The sequence below is a fragment of the Piliocolobus tephrosceles genome, chromosome 2 (assembly GCF_002776525.5).
Source record: "Piliocolobus tephrosceles isolate RC106 chromosome 2, ASM277652v3, whole genome shotgun sequence".
In the NCBI taxonomy this organism is placed as follows: Eukaryota; Metazoa; Chordata; class Mammalia; order Primates; family Cercopithecidae; genus Piliocolobus; species Piliocolobus tephrosceles.
In genome coordinates this window covers 149,653,874-149,672,502 of record NC_045435.1, presented here as the reverse complement: position 1 = coordinate 149,672,502, position 18,629 = coordinate 149,653,874, and positions in this window count along the sequence as shown.

The window sequence follows — 18,629 nt, the reverse complement described above, 5'->3', positions numbered from 1 at the left end:
ACAGAGACAGGCAGGTTTCCTTGAGCTGCTGTGAGCTCCACCCAGTTCGAGCTTCCCAGTGGCTTTGTTTACCTACTTAAGCCTTAGCAATGGTGGGCGCCCCTCCCCCAGCCTCGCTGCTGCCTTGTGGTTAGATCGCTGCAGACTGCTGTGTTAGCAATGAGGGAGGCTCCGTGGGCATGGGACCCTCCCGGCCAGGTGTGGGATATATTCTCCTGGTGTGTCTGTTTGCTTATAGCGCAGTATTGGGGTGGGAGTTACCCGATTTTCCAGGTGTTGTGTGTCTCAGTTCGCCTGGGTAGGAAAAGGGATTCCCTTCCCCCTTGCGCTTCCCAGGTGAGGCAATGCCTCGCCCTGCTTCAGCTCTCGCTGGTCAGGCTGCAGCAGCTGACCAGCACCGATTGTCCCTCACTCCCTAGTGAGATGACCCCAGTACCTCAGTTGAAAATGCAGAAATCACCGGTCTTCTGTGTCGCTTGCACTGGGAGTTGGAGACTGGAGGTGTTCCTATTCGGCCATCTTGCTCCGCCCCCTTGTATTGTTACTTTTTATTTCACCTCTGCAATAACTGGAAAACTCAATATATCTAATAAACTTGTGACTTGGGCAGAGAGTTTTTAAACAAAGCATGTCTCTAGAAAGAAAATTTAGGTCGTGTCATAAGTTTTACATATTGAGTGTGCATATATTTATGTATGGAATGTATTTTTTACTTACATTTAAATTTTACTTTTATGAAATTTTATGATACTTATATTAAAAATTTAATATCTTTGGTAATTATGCTCACTCTTTACTGCTAACAATACTTATTTATACTTTCTTCTTCTTTTTCCTTAATCTGGCTAGAAGTCTGTCAATGTTATTAATCTTTCCTAAACACCAACTTCGCTTTTGTGGTATCTCTCTAGTGTATCTTTGCTTTCTGTTTCATTAACTTTTGTGACTATTTTTACAATTTTATTTCTTTTACTTTCTTTGACTTAATTCTGTTATTCTTATCTTACTTCTTAAGTTGGATGCGTTGTCTGTTCAGCTTTTTGTTTTTACTAATACATACATCTAAGCCTATAAATTTTCTTCTATGACCAATTTTAGCTGAATCTAATACTATAATGTACAGTTTTAAAAATTGTTTAGTTTTTTTCTAATATTCATTATGGTTTTTCCTATATGAATTATTTAGAAGTATATTTAAATGTATAAGCACAGGTTGAGTAACCCATATCTAATATGCTTGAGACCAGAAGTGTTTCTGATTTCAGATGTTTTTAAAGTTTGGATTATTGCATATATATGTGAAATATCTTGAGGGTATGACACAAGTCTAAACATGAACTGTCTCATATACACTTTATACACATAGACTAAAGGTAATTTTATGTAACATTTTAAATAATTTTGTGCATGAAACAAAGTTTTAACCCATCACATGAAGTCAGATTTAGAATTTTTCACTAGTTGTGACATATTGGTGCTCAAACACTTTTGAATTTTGGAACGTTTTAGATTTTGGATTTTCAGATCAGGGATGCTCAACCTGTATATGTGTTTTTAAATTACTGGTTTATATTTCAATTGTGTTATTCAGAGAATACGTATGTTTGATAGTGAATTATGTTGAATCTTGATTTGCAGCAAGTACAAAAAGGATTAACTTATATTTGCATCAAATATAAGCTGCTCTTTCAGGCTGGGTTCAAAAAACAGAATCGTTTTTTGTAAATGTTTCATGTGAGATTATAAATAATAAGCATCCACAAAAGACTTGTGTAAAAATGTTTATATCTATTTACGCATAATAGCCCCAAACTGGAAATAGCTCATCAGTAGAAAAATGGATAAAGAGTTTATTATTCATACAATGGAACACTATTCAATAACACTCAACAAGAACAAGACATGACATATAATTCATGCAATAATGTGAATGAATCTCAAAACATTATGCTGAAAGAAGCCTTACATAAAAAGTGCAAAAGAGTAGGATTCCATTTATATGAAGTTCGAGAACTGGTATAATTAGTCTATCATGGAAAATGTATCAGGTTGCCATTGAGTGGGGTGTGAGAGTAGGGATTGACATGGAAAGGGCATGATAGAATTTTCTAGGGGTGTGGTAATGTTCCATATCTTGATAAGGGTTTAAATTACAACTCTGAAAACTCATCAAATTGTACACTTAAGGTTAATACATTTTTTAATGTCTGAAAACGTCTTTTTTTAACTGTTGTTTTTGAAGGTTGATTTAACTAGGTATACAATTTTGAGTTAAAGGTTGGTTTGCACCCCACTTTGGAGATATTTTTCCACTGTTTTTGGACTTCCATTGCTATTGTCAAGAAGTCCTCTGTTGTTCCTTTTTTATATATATACTTTAGGTTCTAGGGTACATGTGCACAATGTGCAGGTTTGTTATATATGTATACATGTGCCATGTTAGTGTGCTGCAGCCATTAACTCGTCATTTACATTAGGTATATCTCCTAATGCTATCCCTCCCTACTCCCCCCACCCCACGACAGGCCCTGGTGTGTGATGTTCACGTTCCTGTGTCCATGTGTTCTCATTGTTCAGTTTCCACCTATGAGTGAGAACATGTGGTGTTTGGTTTTTTGTCCTTGCAATAGTTTGCTGAGAATGATGATTTCCAGTTTCATCCATGTCCCTACAAAGGACATGAACTTATCCTTTTTTATGGCTGCATAGTATTCCATGGTGTATATGTGCCACGTTTTCTTAATCCAGTCTATCATTGATGAACCTCTGGGTTGGCTCCAAGTCTTTGCTATTGTGGATAGTGCTGCAATAAATATATGTGTGCATGTGTCTTCATAGCAGCATGATTTATAATTCCTTGGGTATATACCCAGTAATGGGATGGCTGGGTCAAATGGCATTTCTAGTTCTAGATCTTTGAGGAATCACTACACTGTTTTCCACAGTGGTTGAACTAGTTTACAGTCCCACCAACAGTGTTAAAGTGTTCCTATTTCTCCACATCCTCTCTAGCACCTGTTGTTTCCTGACTTTTTAATGATCGCCGTTCTAACGGGTGTGAGATGGTATCTCATTGTGGTTTTGATTTGCATTTCTCTGATGGCCAGTGATGATGAGCATTTTTTCATGTGTCTGTTGGCTGCATAAATGTCTTCTTTGGAGAAGTGTCTGTTCATATCCTTCACCCACTTTTTGAGGGAGTTGTTTTTTCCTTGTAAGTTTGTTTGAGTTCTTTGTAGATTCCAGATATTAGCCCTTTTGTCAGATGAGTAGATTGCAAAAATTTTCTCCCATTCTGTACGTTGCCTGTTCACTCTGGTGGTAGTTTCCTTTGCTATGCAGAAGCTCTTCAGTTTAATTAGATCCAATTTGTTAATTTTGGCTTTTGTTGCCATTGCTTTTGGTGTTTTAGACATGAAGTCCTTACCCATGCCTATGTCCTGAATGGTATTGCCTAGGTTTTCTTCTAAGGTTTTTTTATGGTTTTAGGTCTAACATTTAAGTTTGTAATCCATCTTGAATTAATTTTTGTGTAAGGTGTAAGGAAGGGATCCAGTTTCAGCTTTCTACATATGGCTAGCCAGTTTTCCCAGCACCATTTATTAAATAGTGAATTGTTTCTCCATTTGTTGTTTTTGTCAGGTTTGTCAAAGATGAGATGGTTGAAGTTGTGTGGTATTACTTCTGAGGGCTCAGTTCTATTCCATTGGTCTATATTTCTGTTTTGTTACCAGTACCATGCTATTTTGGTTACTGTAGCCTTCTAGTATAGTTTGAAATCAGGTAGTGTGATGCCTCCAGCTTTGTTCTTTTGGCTTAGGATTGTCTTGGCAATGCAGGGTCTTTTTTAGTTCCATATGAACTTTAAAATAGTTTTTTCCAATTCTGTGAAGAAAGTCATTGGTAGCTTGATGGGGATGGCATTGAATCTATAAATTACCTTGGGCAGTATGGCCATTTTCACGATATTGGTTCTTCCTATCCATGAGCATGGAATGCTCTTCCATTTGTTTGTGTCCTCTTTTATTTCATTAAGCAGTGGTTTGTAGTTCTCCTGGAAGAGGTCCTTTACATTCCTTGTAAGTTGGATTCCTAGGTATTTTATTCTCGTTGAAGCAGTTGTGAATGGGAGTTCACTCATGATTTGGCTCTCTGTTTGTCTGTTACTGGTGTATAAGAATGCTTGTGATTTTTGCACATTGATTTTGTATCCTGAGACTTTTCTGAAGTTGCTTATCAGCTTAAAGAGATTTTGGGCTGAGACGATGGGGTTTGCTAAATATACAATTGTGCTTCTGTAGAATCTTTTTGGCTGCTTTCGTTATCTTCTCTTTATCTTAGGGTTTTGTCCATTCAGTGTAGGGGGATCTAAGTGAACGTTTCTTTTCGTTTATTCTGTTGAGAGTCTATGCGCTCTCAAATCTGATTCTGATATCTTTCATCTATTCTAGAAAATGCTCTGCCCTTGGGCCTTGGAAAACTATCTCTCCCCATTTTCAATATTAGTTCTTCTCAGTACTCTAGTTAGATATCATGATACACTATCTTATTCTATCCTCCATTCTGTCTCTGCTACATCCAGGACAATGTCTTCCAAACTGTCCTGCAGTTCTTTAATCTCTTTTCAGCCATACTAAATCCACTCCATCAAAACTAAATTTCATTGTTAGTTAGAAATTGTTTTCAATTTCAGTTGCTATATTTTTAACTTCAAGAATTTCTTTTTTCTTTTTTTTTTTTTGAGACAGAATTTTGCTCTTGTCGCCCAGGCTGGAGTGCAGTGGCGTGATCTCAGCTCACTGCAGCCTCCATTTCCTGAGTTCAACTGGTTCTACTGCTTCAGCCTCCCGAGCATCTGGGATTACAGGCACCTACCACCATGCCCAGCTAATTTTTTTGTATTTTTAATAGAGATGGGGTTTCGCCATGTGGGGCAGATTGGTCTCGAACTCCTGACCTCAGGTGATCTGTCCGCCTTGGCCTCCCAAACTGCTGGGATTACAGGCATGAACCACCGTACTTGGCTGTTTTTTTTTTTCTTTTTTAAAAAACCTGCTTGGTTATTTTTTGAGAAACTATTACTACTTTGTTATATTTTTCTCACCTTTTATAAATTTCTTTAAACATATTAAATAAATTTATTTTATATTGTGTGTATGATAATTTCAGTATCTATGGTCTTTAGATGTCTGATTATGCCATTTTTTTGTTTTTTTCTTACTTTTACTCAAGGTATTTTGTCTTCTCATATGTGTTGTAATTTTTGTTTATCAATTAATGTTTCTTGGAATTTTTTTTTACATCTGGGTTTAAAATGTCTTTAATGGAGTATGTGTATTTGCTTATGCTTGGTGCCTATAGACACTACTAATCTGGGACAACTTTAAAATAAATTTCCAGTCATTTTTAGAAATGTTCTCAAACATGCATAAGTATAGTATTGTAGTTGACCATTCTCAGGAGAGGCATTTTCATTTTTCTATTTAGCAAAAATCCAAAGCCAAGACTGGCAATTACCCCCTCTGTCTTCTGTGATGGGATAGATTTTTCCTAATTCAACCTTCAGCGGCCTAAACTTTAAGTGATGCTCTCTGGTGTGACTTTACAGGATTTGTCTTCTGCCTGCCGTGTGCTTGGCTCATTAAGTCCAGGCAGTGACCCACCAAGGATTGGTAGAGACCTGTGGGGAGATTATACTGACTCTCCTCCCTGGATTTAGCTATGTTGTGGATGATGTCCTTGCACAAACTGGACTTTGTTGTTCAAAGTACAGTAATAGTAGAAACTTCTAACCTGAGAGTCTTTATTGTCATTTGAATATCAAATGATTCCTTTTTCTCTACATTTTGGGAAAAAATTGCCTTATATTTGGACATCTAGGGTAACTTGTTACCACTGGCTTCTTCATTTAGTTTTCTTCAGTATATACCAGACATAGTGTATGTGGAAAAAATAGCAAAAGTGTTTGTCTTAGTAATGTATTACTTTCACTGTACCTTCCATTTCATTTGCAAAAGCAAATGTTGGCTGGGGAAAGCAGTGACCACTACAATCTCCCCTCATCAAACACACACACATATGCATGCGCGCGCGCGCACACACACACACACACACACACACCATCAAACCCACTCTCTCAGCCACTAAAAATAAACATAAATCCAATTAAAAACCATGTGCTTGCTCTGCAAACACAGCTTCATGATAAATCTCTTGGCCTCCCCTTTCAACCAGATTGTCATCCCTAAATATCCTCAGTCTTCCTTTATACAAATTTTGGAGCCTACACAGTTTTTTTTCTGTTTCTGCCTTTAAATTCTCCAAAATCTTGGTTGTTGGATTGCCCTCCACTATTGATTTTGGATCAGTTATTTTTGCTTCCATGGAATCTTAAATCACTGTTCTCTTACATCCACAAACATGAGAATTTTCTTTCAGATTTTCAGTTCTTTTAGAGCAGTTTCTTCCACCTCCAGTTCTGCTGTCATTTCACACATCTTACCTACTTCTAAAGAAAGATGTTTCATTGAGATTCCTTTGTGTCATGTCAAAATTTCCTTCATTTCATATAAAACAACTTTGATTTCACCTCTCTCTTTCCTCAAAACCTAGGGATCAGCACTGCAAAAGCTTCACCATCAGAGTGACATAGGGAGAGAGGATTTTTAGCCAGAGCATTCAAGCGAAAAGTAACAGTAAGTACTTTTTTCTTCACTGTATACTATATATGAGTTACAACAACAACAACAACAACAATAAAACCAAACGTTTGTCCCAGTTACCCAGATTAGTGTTTTGGTCCTTCAAATCTTATGGTCTTAAGGGAGGTGTGTTCATTAAAAGACAGAGTGGTTGACTTCTCTTTCACTTACCCCAAGGCTAAGGACCCCCCACTTAGGATGAGCAGAGGCAAGAGGAGATAAAGGATTGGGAACTTTGAGCCTCTTCCTCCTGATGTATGTACTGTGCTACTTCTTGTAAATTTGTATTGTTTTAAAAATAAATAAATAGCAAGTGCTGTATAAAATAAAAATGCAAATGTGTGAAGTAAGAAAGGTAAATATCCCTGTTCCTTACCCCTTCTTACTTCACACCCTGTGGGTAACCCCTGATAACAATTTGCTGTAACATTCTAGCTATCTCTATTCATCCATCTATCCACTTAATATATTTTAACTCATCCTTATAATAACTATATGAAGTAGCACTATTATTACCTCGTTTTCCAAAACAGAAAATGAGGCACTGTATATGAGATAGTTTCCCCAAATCTGAAGCTACTAAGCTTTGGGGCTGGCATTTTTAACTCAGGTGTATTGACTCCAGTGTGTGTGCTCTTTACTTCTTGAAACTATCTTTGAAATTTATTGTGAAATTTTGTTCATAAAGATGCGTGACTGTTATTTTTTGGTATATTACAGCTTCTCTCAAAATTAAGTATCCTCTATAAGGCCTTTGCTATTAAGCTGCTATTAAGTTGCGATGAAAGTTGCATCTAATATTAATGTGTCACATTATTTTCTTCTTGATATTTGCCATGGCACATCTATTTCCAGAATGTATCTTTGGCCTGTTAAATAAAATTTGGTCTTATTGGTATATGTCAGCATAAAGATAGATTTCCTTTGTGCCCAAACCTAAGAGCTATTTAGTTTTTAATATGTTTTTATTTTCTTTTTATCCCAGTCTAAATGTCACTTAGTTGTTAATGGAGGTCAATTTCCTTTTTACTCTAGTCTGAGTCCTTAGCTGTTTATACGGGTTTTGATTGATTCACATTTATTGCCTTATGAACTTAATTTTGAACACTCTTTAAATTTTTTTATTTTATTTTACAAGTCTTTCTTGTTTCTTTTTGCTTTCTTTCCTATTTGAATTGGACACATTTTCTTTATTCAATTATTTATTTGTTTTGAATTTATGTATTTTACTTTCTAGGATTTACTTTAGTAATACTTACAGTTTAAATGTGCTGATTTAAAAAGTCAGTCTCTAAAGTTAACCAGGCTCTATTTAATTTCCCTAATGATATTCCCATCCCTCCTTTTACAGCTATTGTGATCATCTTATAGAGGTGGCATGGCTCTCCCATAAAAAATTGTGTGTGTGTATAAAGACTGATGATAGCACATATCTACCAACATGTTATGAAAAGGTTTGTTATGCACATCCTAAGGCTTTCTGGGGGAGAGCAGCATGGACTTTCTAGCTGGTCCAAATCTGGCTTGAGAGAGGAGGGAAAAGAGACAATCTTAGCTTGTGACTGGGGTTGGGGCTGCAGTGAGGGTTCTTGAACACTGGCAGAGGCTTATGTGGTTTGCACTTCAGCTGGCACCAAGGGAGGGACAATCAGAGTTTTGTTTTCAGCCTGCTCAGATGCTGGGAAGAAGGAAAAGGTGAAACGGTAGGACTGTTGTATCAAAATATCAGAAATGGAGTCACACTCTTTATTCCAATTCTTTCCATGTTGAGATCATTTGGGATTTTAGTTCCAGATTGTTAATTACTTTTTCAATGTATATCAAAACATTTTTTGATTTAAATAGTAAGTGTGATTGTTTTCTTTGTTCACTACCATTTCTTATGTCTAACATTTTACTCTTTCTGGGGCTCATGTTTTATTTTTCAAGAATGCATTTTTCTTCCAAAGTGGTCTGGAATGATAGTTATTTTAATTTTGTCTTTCTACTGAATGCTAGTTTTGCGGGATATAGGACTTTTCTACAAAACAATCTTCTCTCAAAACATTAATCCTGTATGCTCTTCTACTATCCACTTTTGCCAGTGAGAACTCAGACTCTAAATCTGATTTTATTTTTATTGTTATATCTCCCAAACCCCTTTCAAATCTGTATTTTCTTAAATTGATAAATAATAATTGCATATATTCATAGGGTACAATGTGCTGTTTCAATGCATGTGTACCTTGTGGAATGAGCATATCGACTAACATATCCATTGTCTCACATACTTATAATTTCTTTGTGGTGAGAATATTTCAAATCCACTCTTTCAGTAATTTTGAAATGTATACCACATTATTATTAACTGTAGTCACCTTGTAGTACAATAGATCATGAGAACTTGGAACTCCTGTCTAATTGAAACTTTGTACCCTTTGACCAACATCTCCTCTTTCCCACTCCACAGCCCAACCCCAGCCTCTTGTAACCACCATTGTATTCTCTACTTCTATAAATTTGACATTTAAGATTTTGCATATAGGTGAGATCATGCAATATTTGTTGATAAGCTTTATTCTCATTCTTGTGATCTAAAGTTTCACTCTCTGTATGTAGGTATATAAAATAATTTATTGTAATTTATTCTGTTTGGCATTCAATGAGATCTTTTAGTCCGAAGTCTCAACTTTTTCTTTAATTCTAATCTTACTGTTCATTCATGTGCTCTTCATCCATGTTGATTCTGCTCTTCAGTTCATATACTAACATTTTAATTTTGATAATAATACTTTTGATTTTGGGAGTTGTTCATTGTGATGGTTAATATTGAGTGTCAACTTGATTGGATTGAAGGATGCAAAGTATTGTTCCTGGGTGTGTCTGTAGGGTGTTGCCAAAGGAGATTAACACTTGAGTCAGTGGACTAGGAGAGGCAGACCCACCCTCAGTCTGGGTTGGTACCATCTAATCAGCTGCCAGCACAGCCAGGATAAAAGCAGGCAAAGAAATGTGGAAGGACTAGACTAAGTCTTCTGGCCTCTATCTTTCTCCCATGCTGGACACTTCCTGCCCCCAAACATCGGACTCCAAGTTCTTCAGCTTTTGGACTCTAGGATCTACACCAGTGGTTTGCCAGGGACTCTCAGGCCTTCAGCCACAGACTGAAGACTACACTGACAGCTTCCCTGCTTTTGAGATTTTGGGTCTTGAACTGGCTTCCTTGCTCCTTAGCTTGCAGAGGGCCTATTGTGGGACTTCATCTTGTGAGTGTGTGAGTCAATACTCCTTAATAAACTTCTTTTCATATATGAATCTATCCTATTATTTCTGTCCCTCTATAGAATCCTGACTAATACAGATTTTGGTACTGGGAGTGGAGTGCCCCGTAAAGATACCTGAAAATGTGGAAGCGACTTTGGAACTGGTAACAGGCAGAGATTAGAACAGTTTGGAGAGCTCAGAAGAAGACAGGAAGATGTGGTAAAGTTTGGAACTTCCTAGAGACTTGTTGAATGGCTTTGACCTAAACGCGATTGTGATATGGACATTAAAGTCCAGGCTGAGGTGGTCTTAGATTGAGATGAGGAACTTATTGGTAACTGGAGTGAAGATGACTCTTATTATGCTTTAGCAAAGAGACTGGCAGCATTTTGCCCCTGTCCTAGAGATCTGTGGAACTGTGAGTCCATTAAACCTATTTCCTTTATAAATTACCGGTCTCTGGTATGTCTTTATTAGCAGCATGAGAACAGAATAGTACAGTAAATATTCACTTTTCATATTTGTAGCATCACTTACAATCTCTCTAATAATATCCAATATCTTTATTTTAAAGTGCACTCCCTAGCTTTTTTGCTTGTTTCATTAGCTTTATTTCTTCAAGAGTTAGTTCTTCTATTTATCTCTCGTGTGTTGTTGGTTTTGTTTGTTTGTTTGTTTTTGACAGAGTCTCACTTTGTCACCCAGGTTGGACTGCAGTGGTGTGCTCTCAACTTACTGCGACCTCTGCCTCCCAAGTTCAAGCAATTCTCATGCCTCAGCCTCCTGAGTAGCTGAGGCTACAGGCATGCGACACCGAGCCCAGCTAATTTTTGTATTTTTGGTAGAGACAGGGTTTCATCATGTTTCCAGGCTGGTCTCTAACTCTTGAGCTCAAGTGATCCACCCGCCTCAGCCTCCCAAAGTGCTGGGATTGCAGGCATAATCCTGTTTATTTTTCCTATGTTTTTGGATTTCCTTAAAAGTTTGTGAATTTTTGATTGTCTGTTCATTTTTCTTTTTGAAACTACCTCTTTGCTTCCATGAGGATTCTGGCTTCAATATATAAGCATAGTTTCTCTGGTCTTTGGGTATGGATTGGGTGTGCTTCAAGATGGGATATACCTGTAACAAGTTTCATGCATGGAGGCTGCCCTATTTCTCCTAATTTGTCAGCTATTAAAAGCATTGTCCTGACTCTTTGGCTCAAGCACACATACCACCTGCACTTCTAGAGGAAGTCTAGAAATACCATGTTGTCTCACACACATTTTCTTGGCTAGTAACACTTGTATTTATCCCATGGCAGCTCTTGTTCTTTATTTTTCATCATAACTGTATTTCAGTTTGTAGGTATATTTGTAAACACATATTTTCTACTATTTCTAGAGGTCTAGGTACAGACTCTCATCTTGAACAATCTCTGTAGCTCTACATTTTAGCCTTTTACATCTTGGGTTTCTATGTAAGATTTCATTTGAAAACAAGTGAATGAGCCTTTAAAGTGAGCCTTTAAAAATCTCTTCAAACATGACCCTATATCCATTAATAATTTCACTTCATGAGCAGCATGCTGATAACTTGTATTATGCTTTGTACATTGCTACTTTCTTATTAGTGATGATACTAATGCATGTCAAGTCAACAGTTTCTGAGAGGCAGTTACGAAGAATAAAATTTTCAATTAATACCAGAAGGGGATATAAGTCAATTAATACCAGACCTAATGATAATGACTTGCATTTATAAAAGGGATTTCTTCCTATAATGAAAAGTGACATTAGTTTTTTACATACCTTGATTTAGCATTGTTACAGCAAACTTAGATGTGGTTAGGGTCCTGGGAAAACTCAAAGACTCTAAGTGAGTGCAGTCTTTCAATCTTGTAAGAGTTTTAGTAATATGCTACAGTATTTTACATTAGGTTTAGCAGATAATCACAGAGAGTATAATGCAACCACTGGTATGGCCAAGATGTAGACCTTCCCTGGCATGTGGGAAACCATGCTCTGTTCAATTTGCAGCATTCTGAAGTGCACTATAAGCAACATTGGACAGGGAGGCGATTTTCTATTATTTGACTGGGGTGGGTGGAATAATTTTAATTGCTAAGAAATTGCATTTTCATTGTAAAGCAATTCAAGTTATAGCAGATTCATAATGCAGCTATTGTAAAAATGACATTTCAGTGACATTTCTGTGAGAAGAACATGGTGATTTTGCAAATGACATGGTGAGGGCATAGCAGTTACGTGAATAACACATTTTCACAATACGTGTGCTGGGAGCATAAATAATGATGATGGCAATAATATTAATAATAATGGCATTCCATGAGAGAAAACCTTTTATCTCTGCAATTCCAAAGTTCTTTAACTCACACCTATCCACTTTACACTCTACTCAAATAATTGGTCTTGACTTTTTTTGATGGAAGGGAGCTGAGGAACCAAGTGGTTGCCCAACTCCGTAGCAGGTTAATGGCAAACATAGAATCAGAACTCTATTTTCTTTTAAAAAGTCTTTTGGGATGACTCACCAAAATTAGTATCATGCAGGTACTGGAAATGATATTGTTCTGATTTTATTGTAGATGTATTTCCATCAGCTTTTTAGGTGGATTGTAGGTGAGCAATTAGCATCTTCTCTTTTCATATGCATAAAAAATGTAGCATTGTTTTATTTCAGGATGAACTGAGCTGCTCATTTCAAATATGTTTATAAAATACTCTAATAAGTTAAACAGGTAAGCAGCTTTTGTTAGCCTGAGGGCATGTTATTCCCACAGTGGATATGTCATCACCATTTTATTTTCACAATGCCATTATTGTGTCATTAATACAGAAAATTCTCATTTTTTCCTCTACATGTATTTTAAGAGAAAAATAGCTTCTTACTAACTATAATGTCAGTGATTGGAAATAAGGGCTGGAAGATAAGCATGACCCATGTGGTCAGGTTTCTGCTATGAGGGTCACCAACATAATTTATTAAACACACTAAAAGCTAGAGAAAAAATTTACATTTATTTACATACCATTTGACCAAATGCCCTGCCACCTATTTTGTTGATTTTGTCTCAGTGTATATGAATGAAATGGCTTACTCCAATTGAAGAATTTGGGGTCAAAGTCTAATTTCCTGTTATTTATACCTTGTATTTAGGATGGATGTATTGTATTTGGCCAAATGCAGAACATGTTAGAGCTGAGGCTGTCTCTCCCAGGCTTGAAAGAAATAAAGTATAGTAGCAAAAACAACATTCAGAAATTCCAATCTGGGTATATTTGAAAGATAGGTGTCTATAGCTAGCCATTAACTTTGTTATTCATTAAGTTGGCATCGACAGCAAAATTTCAATGTTGCTTTATCATTATGTCTTAATTTTTTTTGAAAAGGTGAGTAGGCTTTGTAAAATTTAGATGAAAAAAATTAAGAAGATGTTTCTTTGCTTTTCAAACAAACCACCAACTCTTTCATAAATCTGACTTTTTTAACCAGGCAAAGAATATATAATTTTAAGCTAAATTCAATCCTGATTTATTACTACACCAATTACCAGAGAGCTACTGAATTCTTCTGTTTCATAGGCTATGATTTACATTTTGTTTGGATCACTTGGTACCATGATGTAAAGCTTTCAACCAGAATTCTATGGTCTGACTTCATTTCCACAGCTTGCAGGCTCCTGAATTATGCCAACGCAGGGTACCCATGGCTCTTGTCAGTGTTCACTGAGATGACTAAATGGCAAGGTGTGTTAATGCATGCTAAACTACAATGCAAATTTGCCACAAAACATTGACATTGTAACATCTGCAAAGGAGTCATCATCATGTCAATAACAATAAGTAATATTGCCATTTCTTTCCTGTTGCTTCAGCTAAGAAAGACACTGTTACTGAGCCAGCATGGGAAAAATTAGACTATGTTTTATTATGTATTTTTGTAAAAGGCTGTTTGCAAAACAAACGACAATGTAAGAAAATATATTCAAATATTTAAAGGTAAACACTCAGTGTGATGATTGGACAAGACACAGAATGGAGCCAGAGTTATCTGGAGCATGAATGAGAAAAAATAGAAAACTAATATTGTACAAAACCCCACTTAATCTTTATGGTCTTGATAATGACTATTAAAATGAGTGATGGCAAGTGACTGCCAAGACAAATGAAAGGGTCCTCTCTCATTGAAAACTTCTGTTCCATCGCCAGCGAGAGAGAAAGAAAACTGAAGCAAAAACCTGTGACTTTATGACAACTGGAACAGACAGTGACTTCAAACTATATAGTGAAAAAGAACTAACCAACTGGGTGCCTGATCTCATGGAGACAATCCTCACAGCTGAGACTATTAACTTGTACCCACAGAGGATGCAGATGCCATCTTGGGTGTGGCGGGTGAGATTGCTGGCATAGCATCTCCTTGTCACTAACCCTGTGTAGGAAAACTATGGGGAAGACCCAGATATTCAATCACAGTTTCTCTTGGAAGAGATGTGCAATACTATCTAAATAAGACATGTTGTGCCTGGTTCTGAGCAACCTTGGACTTCAGTAGAGACAACTCATTTGCAAGAAAGGAGAAGCATGGGGACCCCAATGCCACTTTTGAATATAGCACCTCCAATTCTTAGCTAACTCTTTGTTTGTAAAAGGGTTCTAGTGCTAATGTTTGTGAAACTACAATTTGAATTCCAACCCTCATTTCACAGAAACCTAGTCCAGAAAGGGAAAGCGATTTACCCAAAGTCAAGACCATATGGCTAGATTCAGTTTATTTATAATATGAGAACTTTATTTTGTCTGATTGAAAGAAATAACAAATGCTGAAAAGAATTTGGTAGCTGGAGAACTAGTGGATTGGCTAGTAACAGAAAAGCTACACGTTTTGATTGGTATTCATCTGCCACCACTCCTGCTTTACTGCTTCTTAGCCAGAAAATGCGTTTATTTTCTGCCAGGAATCTTGGTTAGACTACCTATACAAAACAGAAAATTCCTGTCATCATAACAGATTTCTCAGTATGAACTAGCATTGTGGACAATAGAACATTTTCCATCCCTCAGATCTTTCATCAGAAGAGCTTACTTTGGCACCAGAAAAAGAATACTGGTCTTGGCAATATGTTGGCTGTGGCCTCATATCCCATGATGCAGACCCCAGATCCTGAGCCATCCTGGGTTCAAAGACCACTGGACAAAGAGCAGAAGTTCTCATTCTGAGCTCCTAGGCCTGTGCCCATGGGATGGTGTAATCTGTACCCTACCAAGCTACCCACATCTCGTTCTTTTGAGCCCAGATTTCTGATGTGTCCACAGAATGCCCACGACTTCATTTTGTGCAAACCCCTCCCTCTGTTGTCTGACTTCCTTTATTCTTTCAGGGATAGCAGCTGCTGCCAGCCAGCCCATAGCACCATTCTGAGATGCCCCAGGGAACAGCTGGAACTCTCCCAAGGGCTGATTTTACACCGAGTTCGGTCCCAAATATTTCCCACTTCGTGAAAATATGTATTAAGGAAATGCCACCTAGAGCTAGAATTCCCAAAACTGACCAAATAGTGTTGTGAGAATTGGGTGCATTATTTACTTTCAGTCTATTAAATCAATTTGTGGGGGTGACTATTTTCTGTATTAATGTATCATGTTTTTCTGAAGCCCAAATTGAGGTCACAGATTAGATTCACTCACTGAAAAATACAGCTCTCTTGTGTAGGAAGAGGAAATATTCTTGCTTCTCTTTGGATTCTAAATTATTTTTCTCTACCTAACCCTCCCTAGCACTCCTCCACCTCCCACCTTTTAAAGCTCAGAGATCTACAGCTGGAGGTTTATATAAAAGTGCTACGCCTTTAAAACCAGTGAAAGCAAATGGAGTTTAATAATCCAACAGTATCTTGGTCCATCATAATATTTAATCTGCATTATATCTCACTTCCTAATTGCTACTTCCATTCCAATTGTGAGCAGAGGGTGGGCGAGGAGGGCATTTCAGATAAGTCCCAGTAAAACAAGTTTGTCTTACAGCTGGTGAGCCCCAAATACATGTATGCAGCGCCTTATGGCTGTATTCAATCAGATGATCCCATAAACTAAAAATAATCACCTCTAATACTAATACCTCTTCTTCATTGTTGCTGGTCGCTATGGTGCTGCATTCGACTGTGAAGAATGCACCGCCATTATTACCCTCAGTGTCTCTCTCTCTGAAATGTGATCTAATTGCAGAATCCACACCTGTTCCACAGTTCAATAGAATTCAGCTTTGATGGAGGCAGACTTTCAAATAACACACACACATATGCACACACGCACACACTTGTGCACACACACATAGACAATTACCCAGGAGTTCAGTTGGGGCCAAAAATAAATAAATTAATAAAGAGGGTGAGTTTATCAGAAAATAATATTATGGAGAGGAGGAGGGAAAAAAGGCTGTGTTTTGTGGTCACTGGAAGATTGCTGATGGGTGCATAAATAAGGCATGCTGGAACATCTGTTCTTTGTTGTGCATTCAGCTTTTTAATGTGTTCAAAGAGCAGCTCTGACGCATCGCTGACTACCACTCCCCATTCGAGCAACATTTTACCAGAAAATAATAAACCTTCCTGGTGGGGTGCAGGGAGCCAAGGCATTCGGGCAATGCCATTAATTTGGAAATATCTCTTTTTCTGGGATTTTAAAATCTCTCTCTCTTTGAACATTGCACAAATTTGGGACCCAGCCTAGCATCCCTATCAGCCTAAACATGAAATTAGTCTGAATATCTATTCAACCTTTTTTTTTTTTTAAGTCAGCAAAGGAAGGGAGAGAGCAGTGAAGTTAAAGTTTATACACATTTTCCCCTCTGTTCTTAATTCTATTAACGTTAATGCTAATCTATTGGGGTTATTTTTAACATGTTCCAGTATTTATTTGTACTGATAAAATTCAAAGGCAGCTGAGGCCCCTGACAGTTGAGCAATATTGGCTGGTTATTTTGATACAGTGTGGTAGGCAGCAAAAGATTAAAAAACGGAGCATCCTAAACTGAGGAAAACCAGCTTGACTTCTAAAATAAAATTTTAGCAGCATGGATTTCTCTTGCCATAGGCTATGAGGCTACTATGAATTTCAGATGCATTTCCTGAGCTGTCAATGAGGTGGAAAGATGAGATTGGCATTACGAAGATTTGTTGTGGCTCCATTCAGTGTAATTGCAATGGAAGGTATAGGGACATTAAACCACCACCCAAGAAGAGCTGTTTATGTACATACAGTATAGAAATAGCTCACAAGACAACCATAGGACCAGGATGGGAATTTCTTTATGTCACTTTATTTGGCTTTTACATCTCCCCCCTTTTTTAGGTCACAGCTCAGAAGCACTGCAATACCAATTAGCTGCTGGAGGTTGCTTCCATAATGGGCTTGACTAAGTCTTATGAAAGAGAGACAGGATCTTTTGGGTTACAGGGCTGTTATGTAATTTCTCTCTTTCCAACATTCTTTGCAATCTTGGTGTCTAGACTCTGGTCTTCATGTTGCTGTCTTAGCCAGCCCTTTCCCACAGAATAGATACCATTTGATCTATGTCAAGAAGTGGGTAGGTCACCACCAAACTCTGCTTCTGGGAAGCATTTTGGGTATAATGGTTCACCCAGAGCCTATGTCTGTGATAGCAGAAGAGAGATATTTGTGGCTAGGTAAGTGACTATTTTTTTAAAAAATCCTTTTGATGGCCTTCCATGGCCCTCTTTTTGGATAATTTGGGAGTATTTACAATGTTTAATATCAAGATAATATAAAGATATGGGTTTCAGCACAGACTGACCCTAATGGTGTTATATTTGAATGTATCTATGCTGCTTAAAAATCCCACAGAATGACAACTCTATAAATGGTCAACTAAAGTGACCATTTTCAAGATAGTGCCTTCCTCTGTACCTTTAATACCATCAGCATGAAAGTGAGTAATGATTTATGGACAGCTGTAGGAAAGTAAAGAAAATTCAATTACCTGACAATTGGGAGGTATGTTTTTTGGATACATGGTTAGGATATATTATACATAAGCTTACTGCATATAACAATTGTTCATTTAATGAATATAACAACACTTGAAAACTTATGCTATTTATCAAACAATTTTTTTTGTATAATGACATTTAATTCCCCAAATCCACTAGATGAACATATCATAAGAAATCATTTTTCACATTACTGTTTCAGGTAAGGACATACTTCTAATTTACTCAGCACCATACCTTCTAATCAAAGAATATCATGTGAAACAAATTTGAATTTCCTGCCATGCTTGAATGAGTCCCCAAGTTTTGCTTTGTGTATGTAAGCCAAGTAAAAGGCAGGAAGACGAAGCATTTCTATGATGCTATTTCTGTGTATTTCAAAAGTCAACTTTACTTTTTTTGGTCAAAGCTTCAAAGAAAAAGACAAGGCTATGTGATTCTAATATTCATTGTGCACATGAAAATCAGTCACCTGCCTTTCCACCATCTTCCAAAAAAGGCTCCACTGTAGAGTTGATGCAGTGATACACAGACTAGGTTTCCTTTTAGTACCAAAGGATTATTACTCAGTATTTAGAAGTACAATCCACTGACAGCTCTCAAGGTGCAGTTCTCTCTGGGAATTGCCCTAAGATTAAGAGAACTACCTTGGCATTTTCAGGGGCAGCCCG